This window comes from Homarus americanus, unplaced genomic scaffold (assembly GCF_018991925.1).
Source record: "Homarus americanus isolate GMGI-L3 unplaced genomic scaffold, GMGI_Hamer_2.0 scaffold11022, whole genome shotgun sequence".
Lineage (NCBI taxonomy): Eukaryota > Metazoa > Arthropoda > Malacostraca > Decapoda > Nephropidae > Homarus > Homarus americanus.
Genome location: NW_024737068.1, coordinates 15,479,247 through 15,490,092, shown reverse-complemented (window position 1 = coordinate 15,490,092; position 10,846 = coordinate 15,479,247). Strand labels below are relative to the sequence as shown.

Genomic DNA, 10,846 nt, shown 5'->3' with positions numbered 1-10,846 from the left:
GCTCTCTGCAGAAGTATCCACCTGTCTGACGAAGATTCCCCGGAGAGGCCACGAAAGACGACCACCTGTCACCACTATCCTCCTGTAGGAACGATAAATAGGGAGGAGGGGGGAGGAGGAGGGAGTAGGAAGAAGAGGGAGGGGGGAGGAAGAAACAAATGAAGGCGGGATAATAAGTTGTGTTGGTGGTAGTGATAACTTTTATAATTATTAGTCACGTCGCGTTGCCTCTCTGGGGGTAGTGTGGAGGGGTGGGTAAGAGAGGTAAATGGGGGGTTAGGGGGTGAGAGAAAGGGTGCTTGGGTTGAAGAGGAGGATGTGTGGGTTGAAGGAGGGATGTGTGGAAGGTGAAGAAGAGGGTGTGGAGGGTGAGAGAGGGGACGTAAAGGGTGAAAAGGGGGTGTGTGGGGTGAGGGAGGGGGCGTAGAGGGTGAAGAAGAGGGTGTGGGGGGGTGAAGTAAGTGATGTAAATGGTGAGAGAGGGTGTGTGTTGAGTGAGGGAGGGGGTGTGCAGGGTGACGGAGGAGATACAGAGGGTGATGCGACGGGAAGGTAAGTTTTAGTGTGTGTGTACTGCCAGTCAGGTGATCTAGCTACTGATTGAGTCGTTGATACTGTGTTAACCCGGAAGGCTCTCCTCATGATAAAAAAGATAATATGCCAATCTTTGAAGACATATTGTACCCCCATATTGGAAGATAATCTAGATAAATATTACTCGTAAAGAACATAAGATTAAGTAGTGAAGATAAAGGTTACACAGTTCAGTTCTGGTCACCGTATTACAGAATGGATATAGAATCCTTGGAAAGAATTCAGAGGAGAATGACAAGACTAATCCCGGGCATTAGGAACCTTGAGTATAGAGGCAGGTTAAAGCATCTTAATCTACACTCCCTCGAGAGACGTAGAGTGAGTGGCGATATGATAGAGGTATAAATGGAAGGCAGGGCTAAACAAAGGGGACATTACTAAGGTACTCAAACTATCCAACCAGGAGCGAACTCGTAACAATGGTTTTAAATTAGACAAATTTAGATTTAGGCGCGAAATAGGTAAACATTGGTTTTGAAATAGAATCGTGAACGAGTGGAACAAGTTACCAAATATCATCGTGAACTCGAATAGGCTGGATAGCTTCAAACATAGGTTGGATGGATATATGAGCAATAGGGGTTGGGTGTAAATGGGACTGCCCAGTATGGGCCAATAGGCCCGCTGCAGTTTCCTCCATTCTTATGTTCTTATGATCTTATGTACTCACGACACCCGCACCACACTACACCACATCACAACACTCACACTACACAACAACTGCACCACAACACCTACACCACACAACACCCACAGCATACTACACCACACCACAACACCCACAGCAACACAATACACCACAACACCCACACTACACGACACCCACAGCACAATACACCACACCACGACACCCGCACTACACATAATGGTTGTCCCTCGTGTAACGAAGATGGCTGGCCCAAGGGCCATCTAGGCGTGAATTTGTTTAAGGTGTAGAAGCTGTCGCCAACACAATAACCACACCCTGAGTTAACGAGCTGCATGACCCAGTGTTTACGGTGCAGAAGCTGTCGCCGACACAACAACCACACCCTAAGTTAACGAGCTGCATGACCCAGTGTTTAAGGTGTAGAAGCTGTCGCTAACACAACAACCACACCCTGAGTTAACGAGCTGCATGACCCAGTGTTTAAGGTGTAGAAGCTGTCGCCAACACAACAACCACACCCTGAGTTAACGAGCTGCATGACCCAGTGTTTAAGGTGTAGAAGCTGTCGCCAACTCAACAACCACACCCTGAGTTAACGAGCTGCATGACCCAGTCGTTTAAGGCTGTAGTGAAGCTGTCGCCAACACAACAACCACACCCTGAGTTAACGAGCTGCATGACCCAGTGTTTAAGGTGTAGAAGCTGTCGCCAACACAACAACCACACCCTGAGTTAACGAGCTGCATGACCCAGTGTTTAAGGTGTAGAAGCTGTCGCCAACTCAACAACCACACGTTAAGTTAACGAGCTGCATGACCCAGTGTCAAGGAATAGCCCGAGAAGACCGGACAACTCGCCAACTGTACTGGCTAACCATTACCCCAGAGCACGATTCGCAAATCTATTAACATCCAGGTTCCCAATTACTGCTGGGTAGACAGAGGCAAATGGCGTAAAGAAACCGCACAACACCTGTATGTATATTATGTATATTGTATGTATACCATGTATGTACTCTATATATACACATTATTTCTCTAGTCAGTAGCGTGTGGCAATGCCCCTCTTTCATGTCACCACACGCTTAGATAAATGTGCCTGGCGACATCTGGAAGCTGCTAATGTACCACTTACCACATGTCGCCTGAGAGGTCAGAGAGAGGTCAGTTGACCCTATAGGAGTGTAAGGACTACCTTGTATATTTCCGTTAATAAGAACCTATAGAACTCTACAGGTGTTTATGTTCGCTCCTGTAGTTAGAACCAAGTACCCCGAACATCTCCAACACCCACAGCACAATACACCACACTACAACGCCCACACCACACAACACCCACACCACAACACCCACACCACTCAACACCCATAACACAATACACCACAACACCCACACCACTCAACACCCATAACACAATACACCACACCACAACACAATACACCACACCACAACACCCACACCACACAACACCCACAGCACAATACAACACAACACCCACACCACATAACACCCACAACACAATACACCACACCTTGAACCTTGACTTCCTGGATCACTTTTACGATAAGAAGAGTTTATCTGAAATGTTCCTTGATTTCTGTTATCATCTTATCTGTTCACCCACACACCCACACACACTATCCTTGGGACAATAGTTGATACAGTAGTGTCGTGTACTCGTATATATAGGTGTGTGTGTTACTCCGCCGCCAGTCACTACACCATAAGTGACAGCGCTAAAACACAGTGATCAGTGTGTGGTGACGGACCATAATGCGGTACACTCTTAAGACACTACACTTACTAAAACCTATACTGCCACAGACTTTACTACATGGACACAGTACACGACACAGTGACACATATATGACACACCTGTGGTTACTTGTGTCACAGTGAAACGTTTATGACACACCTGTGATTACTTGTGTCATACTGAAACGTTTATGACACACCTGTGATTATTTGTGTCATACTGAAACGTTTATGACACCCAATGTTACTTGTGTCATACTGAAACGTTTATGACACACCTGTGATTATTTGTGTCATACTGAAACGTTTATGACACACCTGTGATTATTTGTGTCATACTGAAACGTTTATGACACCCAATGTTACTTGTGTCATACTGAAACGTTTATGACACACCTGTGATTATTTGTGTCATACTGAAACGTTTATGACACCCAATGTTGTGTCATACTGAAACGATTATGACACACCTGTGATTACTTGTGTCATACTGAAACGTTTATGACACCCAATGTTACTTGTGTCATACTGAAACGTTTATGACACACCTGTGATTACTTGTGTCATACTGAAACGTTTATGACACCCAATGTTACTTGTGTCATACTGAAACGTTTATGACACACCTGTGATTACTTGTGTCATACTGAAACGTTTATGACACCCAATGTTACTTGTGTCATACTGAAACGTTTATGACACACCTGTGATTACTTGTGTCATACTGAAACGTTTATGACACCCAATGTTACTTGTGTCATACTGAAACGCCTATGACACACCTGAAGTTACCTGTAGACGACAGAATATTTCAGCTGTACTGGCACACCAAGACAATGTCACCTCCACCATAACCACAGTCGCCCTAATACACTAAAACTACAGGCTTTCCATGTAATTAAAGAAACTAAATTAATACAAATAAATTAAGCACTAAATATTGCCTCATTGCGTACTGTAGTAAGATGTAACAAGCATTTTATATCATTTAGTGTATTTGTGAATATTAATTGTTGTGTGACTGTTGCTCGATTTACGCACGCACCGTATTTCGCCGTATTACTGTACTCCAATAAGTGCATTTCAGGTAATTCACTGTAATTTTAGTTTATTTTAGAGTGAATCTTCGCTATACTCGTCAAGTGAGGTAAATTATTTGGTTAGGTAATTAACTAGGGGATTTACTGATGTAATTATCCTCAAGAGCAGTGGTTCTTAACCTGGGGGGCGTCAGTAATTTCCAGGGGGGGCGCAAGCCCTAGGGAAAAAGTAGGAATTTCTCTAATTATAATTATAGTTTTTATTCTCTTAACAAGAGCGTGGGCTAATATTGAGAAGTTTATGAAAAAATGCAAAAGTATCGCCTTATAACTTTAGTTTTCTATAGGCTACTTTTTTGACTTAGGGCTTACCATTTTCTGTACTTATTGACCCCCTCCCTATCCCTCGAAACCCATGGGGGGAGGGGGGGTTAACTCGTCCTGGACCTGTATACTGCTCGTTGGTGACTGGTGAGCCCCGTTCTCTCCCAGTCTTCTGCACACGTCCGTGGCAATAATCCCTCTTCTCTCACATTTATTCAGTTAAGGCTGTTGAGGTGTGTCAGGCAACAGTGTAAAAGAGGAAATGCTGTTCTGTCACCCCATGGAAAGTTGTACAACAGCAGCAGCTATTTTTCATGATGTATCAAACTTCTTTCAGGAAAACCAACTTTCGTGGGACTCGCTGGTAGGGGTGTGCACTGATGGAGCTCCAGCCATGCTTGGTCTGCAGTTTGGATTCATTACAATGGTGAAAGAAAAAAATCCGTCTGTTGTAGGTACATACTGCATACTTCATCGTGAATCCTTAGTATCCAGAACTTTACCTGCTGAAATGAGGGATGTCCTGAACGAGGCTATCAAGGTAGTCAACTTTATCAAAGCTGGAGCCTTAAACAGTCGTCTCTTCAAACTGTTGTGTAAGGATATGGAATCTGAACATGAAACCTTGCTTTTTCACACGAACGTACGATGGCTATCAAAGGGGAACATGCTTGGACGGCTTTATGAACTACGAGAAGAAGTAGCAATATTTCTTGATTCGAAGCAGAAGGCAGATCTCCATGACAAGTTCCAGTCTGAAGGCTTTCAGCTATCTCTAGCTTACCTGGTGGGCATCTTCGAAGCGTTGAATGCTCTCAACCTTAAACTACAAGGGAAAAACATCAACATCATCATGCACCACGACACCATTCGAACCTTCATGGCCAAACTCGACCTCTGGAAGTGTCGAATTCAGCAGGGAAATACAGCCAGTTTTAGTAACTTGGATTCTGCTCTCATACACGGTAACCTTGATTCTGAGTTAAAGAAACAAGTAATCACTCATCTAACTGACTTGAAAACAGAATTCATCAGATACTTCCCAGAGATAGTTGAGAAGCGTGTAGCCTGGAAATTCATCAGGAACCCATTTCAATGTGAAGTAGCTGATGTTTCGGATGAAGTGCAAGAGGAGTTTCTTGAGTTGAAGTTCATCTCCACAACTAAGGAAAACTTCAAAGAACTGGATCTTGAGACGTTCTGGGTCAAGTACCTTCCTGTTTACCCTTTGATCTCACATCAGGCTCTTCGGATTCTAACTATGTTCGGATCCACGTATCTTTGTGAAGCTGCATTTTCCACGCTCGTTGCTGTCAAGACCAAGTACAGAAACAGGCTGAACGTTGAAGGGGATTTACGTTGTGCACTCTCTGGCATTCAACCACGCATTCAAGATCTAGTAACTAAGAAGCAGTGTCAAGTATCTCACTAATTTATACTCAATAAAAAGACTAAAAACACAATATTTTTCAGTTTTCTTTAAAATCTGGGAGGGAATTTTTTTCATAGATGCAAGGGGGGCGTGGAGGGAAGGACCAATTCCTAGAGGGGGCGTGGTAGTAAAAAGGTTGAGAACCACTGCTCTAGAGTCTAGTTAGTATTATTATTGCGACTATTAGGTGTAATGAACACAATGACAGTTCATATTGCTTACGAAGTGTATTTACCCCTGAGAAAACAACAATATGTCTAAAAAGTTTAGAAAAAATTTATACATAAAATTGTTAGAGGAGTCATAGACGAGTGAATGATAATGATAAAACAAGTTGGTGGTCGAAAGGTGGCAGCACCTACCGGCTCTTCAGTAATATATTATCCAAGAAACTATTTTTCATAATGTTATAGGGGTTAATGAATGTGGCAGGTAAGGAGCCTAAACAAAGAAAACAAATATTTTTTTTTGTGGATTGACAAAAATAACCAAAGCTGTTAAAACCTTGACTTTACTTACTTTTACTTTTATTCACTTCAACCACTATAGTGCGTCTTTTCCCATTTGAGAAGAGATGCCCCGCCAGCGTTCCCACTTCTGGGAAATTTGTCCCCAGATTGGGAAATCTGGACACATCTGGGGACAAATCTAGGGAAATGGGCTTTTGAGGGAATTTCTGGGGAATTTTGAATATTTTGGGGAATAATTAGGTAATTTGAGTGTGTTTGGTTTATATTATACCAATACCAGGTCTCTGAGTCAACATCTTTCATGAAAACATGAAGAGAGAAAGTATTGTGGGGCTACTACATGGAAAGGAAGGATTGGCATACCTGCTGATCAACTGAATTTGTACTATCATCCAACTGCTGAACTTGAGCCAAATGTCAAGAGCAATGCTTCCGATTCAGAAGCTCATCAACTCATTGTTGATATACTCAAGTCATAACTCATAAAATATCATAAACTCTAAATAAAGTGTTGGAATCATTTTTTTTTTAATTAAGTAGTTAATTTGGTATACATTTATGTTTTGGTGGATTCTATACCTTTGATTAAGTACCGGTAAATACTCGAAATATTAGTGGAGTGTTTACTCTTGTCAGAAAAACCAAAACAATAATTTTATTTTGTTTCTGCCCCAAATATATTAACCAAATAATAATGATAAAACAATAAAACCAAAACAATATTAAAAACCACAATAAAACTTTCATTTTAAACCGATATATATATATACTGTATATATATATATATATATATATATATATATATATATATATATATATATATATATATATATATATATATATATATATATATATATATGTGTGTGTGTGTGAATTTGGGGAATTTTGATCCAATCTAGGGAATTTTCAACCTTAGTTTAGGGAATTCTTCATCTGAACTTGTGGGAACACTGTGACCCGCTCCCTCCTCAAGAGTTACACCTGATTAGCTGTTGCAAATCTATCCTATCTTGTCCTGAAGTAATGATGTATTTCTAATAAAGTTTGGATGACCGTTTCTGACGAGAAAGATATTTAGCTAAATTATATAAAGATACATACATTCATTATTTCAAACGTGAGCACGTAGGAAGTTTATCAGAAATCTTATACATGAATAATAACTGTTAAACTCTGTTAGCAAATTACGCTTTAGGAGGACGCATTTAATATATACAATACTTATTTTTACCCACAATATAAGGCTTATTAAGACAAATTAAGTATCATTATTACTACATTATGTAAAAACTAACATTGTAAAAGTTCAGAATCACATTGAATTATTACATGGCAGTCAACAAAGGCGGGAAATATGAAAGTTGTTCGCAGTCAGGACGAAATCGGACAGATTTGCAACAGCTAATCAACTGTAACTCTTGAGTAAGAGGCGGGGCATCTCTTCTCAGCTGAGATAAAACGTACTATAATCGGCTCGTTAGGCGCTTGGGAGGCCAGTCAGGTCTCACTTACGCACTGTTGACAAGTATTGACCAGGAACTGCCTCCTGAATATATCGGAAACCTCCTCCAGTGTTGGTCAAGTTTTTGTCTTGAAAGAGCTCACACTCGGTGCCGTCATCTCACTCCCTGACAGATTGTTCCAAGAGTTTACAACTCTAACTCCGATTTTTTCCCTCTCTAGACTTGTGGCTTCTTCAACCTTGAGCTGTGACCCCTTGTGGGGCGGGCACCCTTTGAGATGTTTATACACTTCAATTAGGTCACCTCTTGCCCGTCTGTGATATATAAGCGAGGACAATGAGGCGAGCCAAGATAGCGGAGTAGCGGTGCTCGTTAAATCCGCGGATATTAGGAATTATATGAATAGTCGATTTTATTGATAACAATACGAAAATAATTGATACGTTGTATGCTAGTTAAAAAGGCAATATAAACTACACTCCAGCTCAAGTAAGGCAAGCCGGGGGGTCAGCTCAAGTCAGGGGTGGTCAGCTCAGGTAAGGTCAAATCAGGGGGTCAGCTAAGGTAAGGTCAAGTTAGAGGTCAGCTAAGGTAAGGTCAAGTTAGAGGTCAGCTCAGGTAAGGTCAAGTTTGGGGAGGTCAGCTCAGGTAAGGTCAAGTTAGGGGAGGTCAGCTCAGGTAAGGTCAAGTTAGGGGAGGTCAGCTCAGGTAAGGTCAAGTCGAGGGGTCAGCTCAGGTAAGTTATTTTTTGGATTGATAGATAGATAGATAGATAGATAGAGATAGATAGAGAGATGTTATTTATGAAGTTATGAATGTTTAATCACGATGTTCGTGTGTGTATGTGTATGTGTGTGTGTGTGTGTGTGTGTGTGTGTGTGTGTGTGTGTGTGTGTGTGTGTGTGTGTGTGTGTGTGTGTGTGTGTGTGTGTGTGTGTGTGTGTGTGTGTGTGTGTGTGTGTGTGTGTGTGTGTATGTGTGTGTATGTGTGTGTGTGTGTGTGTGTGTGTGTGTGTGTGTGTGTGTGTGTGTGTGTGTGTGTGTGCGTGCTCCCTACAGTTCAGCTATCAGAAGGTGGTCACTTAAGGGTCAAACTCATATAACTTAATACCACATTTATCTTAGATCAGTTAATGGGATAAGTTATCAACATTACTATATTAAAAAATAAAACATTCTACAGAGAAGAGTGTGGAGTACAGTCATGAAGCTGCTACAGTCGCTCATGTTGATGGTTGCCACTACTACTGTCGCTCTTCAGGTAAACTGTCTTCATCTTCACGTTTCCTCAGCCTTGTTACCGCAGGTGTGTCATTAATAATAAACACAACTATATACAGTACAGGTCTTCCACCACTATAGTGTTCACACAAGAACGTCAGACACCTTTGATGGATCTGATGTTATATATTTGCATAAACTGTATATTTGTCGGTACAAAATTATTATTGAAGTGCAGCTTACAGCAAGATAAATGTGTGTGTGTGTGTGTTAGTATAATTTAGTTATTTGTTTTCCAGATTCCTGAATGCTCAAAAGCCGTGCAAGATGACCAAAAGGAGAAACTTTGGGCCAATTTAACAGAAGATAACATACAAATAGTCAGTGTTACCTGCCCTCATCTCTTTGATAACACGGAAAGAGTAAAATGCTGCCCTAACTTCACTCTGGCAGAAGCCATCAAGAAGAGCAGTGATGTCAACTTGACAGACTTTAGATCACATATCGAACTGCTCAAATATTGTAAACCTTTTGAATCTATAACAAAACACACCACATTCTGTCACATTACGTTACATGCTCAAAACTATAAGCACTTGTTATATCTTTTCCTGGACCAGGAGTGTTCACGTTCGAATCATAATAACCTAAATAATGTTGTTGGAAATCTGCATTGTATACCTGTCACTCCACCACCCGCAGCTATAACATCATTGAGTACACCTGTCACTCCACCACCCACAACTATAACATCATTGAGTACACCTGTCACCACCACCCCTTCTAACATCATTGTATACACCTGTCACTCCACCACCCACAGCCACGCACCTCCCCAGTGTTCAAGATCAAGAATTTTGTTATTGTTGTCTCACCAATCTTTTGTGTTTGTGTGTTATAGTGGTTTTATTGGTAATACTAGTTATAATTCTGGCAGCCTGCCATTGCTATGCCAAACAAAGAAAGACAAAAGATGGAAAACACTCCTCGCACCAAAGCAACGCACCCAGAACCAACGGGGGAGGTGGTGGCGAGGAGAGTGAAACCATTGAATTAACTGAACGAGCCTCCTTACAACGAGAATGAACCATCCATGTACAACTAATGACGATAAAAAATTTGATATAGTATGTGTAAATATTTCCTAACTTTACATTAGTGGAGATAGTTTATTAACCCCTTGTTTATCTCAGTCTCTGTGTTGAAGGACGACTCCCGGTTAGATTTTAATAGTGATTATAAAAGAAAACGATAGATGTATAAAATTAAAATAAACTGATATGGTGTAGCCTACAGGTATACTGTAATTTGAACATACAACAGTTACACTGTTGAACAATGGTCTTTATGTCGTTTTGTATTAAGTCACATTTTATAATAAAAGTAGACGATTTTATTATTATTGTTATTATTATTATTACTGTACATATTATTATTATTATTATTATTATTATTATTGTTATTATTATTATTATTATTATTATTATTATTATTATTATTGTTATTATTATTATTATTATTATTATTATTATTATTATTATTGTTATTATTATTATTATTATTATTACTGTAATATTATTACTGTAATATTATTATTGTTGTTGTTATTGTTATTATTATTATTATTATTATTATTATTATTGTTATTATTATTATTACTGTATTATTATTATTGTTGTTGTTATTGTTATTATTATTATTATTATTATTATTATTATTATTGTTATTATTATTATTATTGTTATTATTATTATTATTATTATTATTATTAACCTCTTCTGTACACTAGAACACAAGAATGGGGGAAACTGCATAACTGGGATAACTTTTTTGGAGTGAGTATTAACAATCTGCCAGTGTGTTGTGACGGCACCCAGTGTGAGATCTTTCAAGACCAGA

At 39.9% G+C, this 10,846-nt stretch overlaps 1 long non-coding RNA gene across 1 annotated transcript; it reads left to right on the top strand.

Annotated features, from left to right (window-relative positions):
• The first annotated feature begins 2,898 nt into the window (after positions 1–2,898).
• Positions 2,899–9,721, top strand: LOC121873003. The gene is made up of 3 exons (XR_006090191.1): positions 2,899–4,084; positions 8,910–8,987; positions 9,247–9,721. It is a non-coding gene; the product is annotated as an uncharacterized LOC121873003 (long non-coding RNA).
• Positions 9,722–10,846: the final 1,125 nt, after the last annotated feature.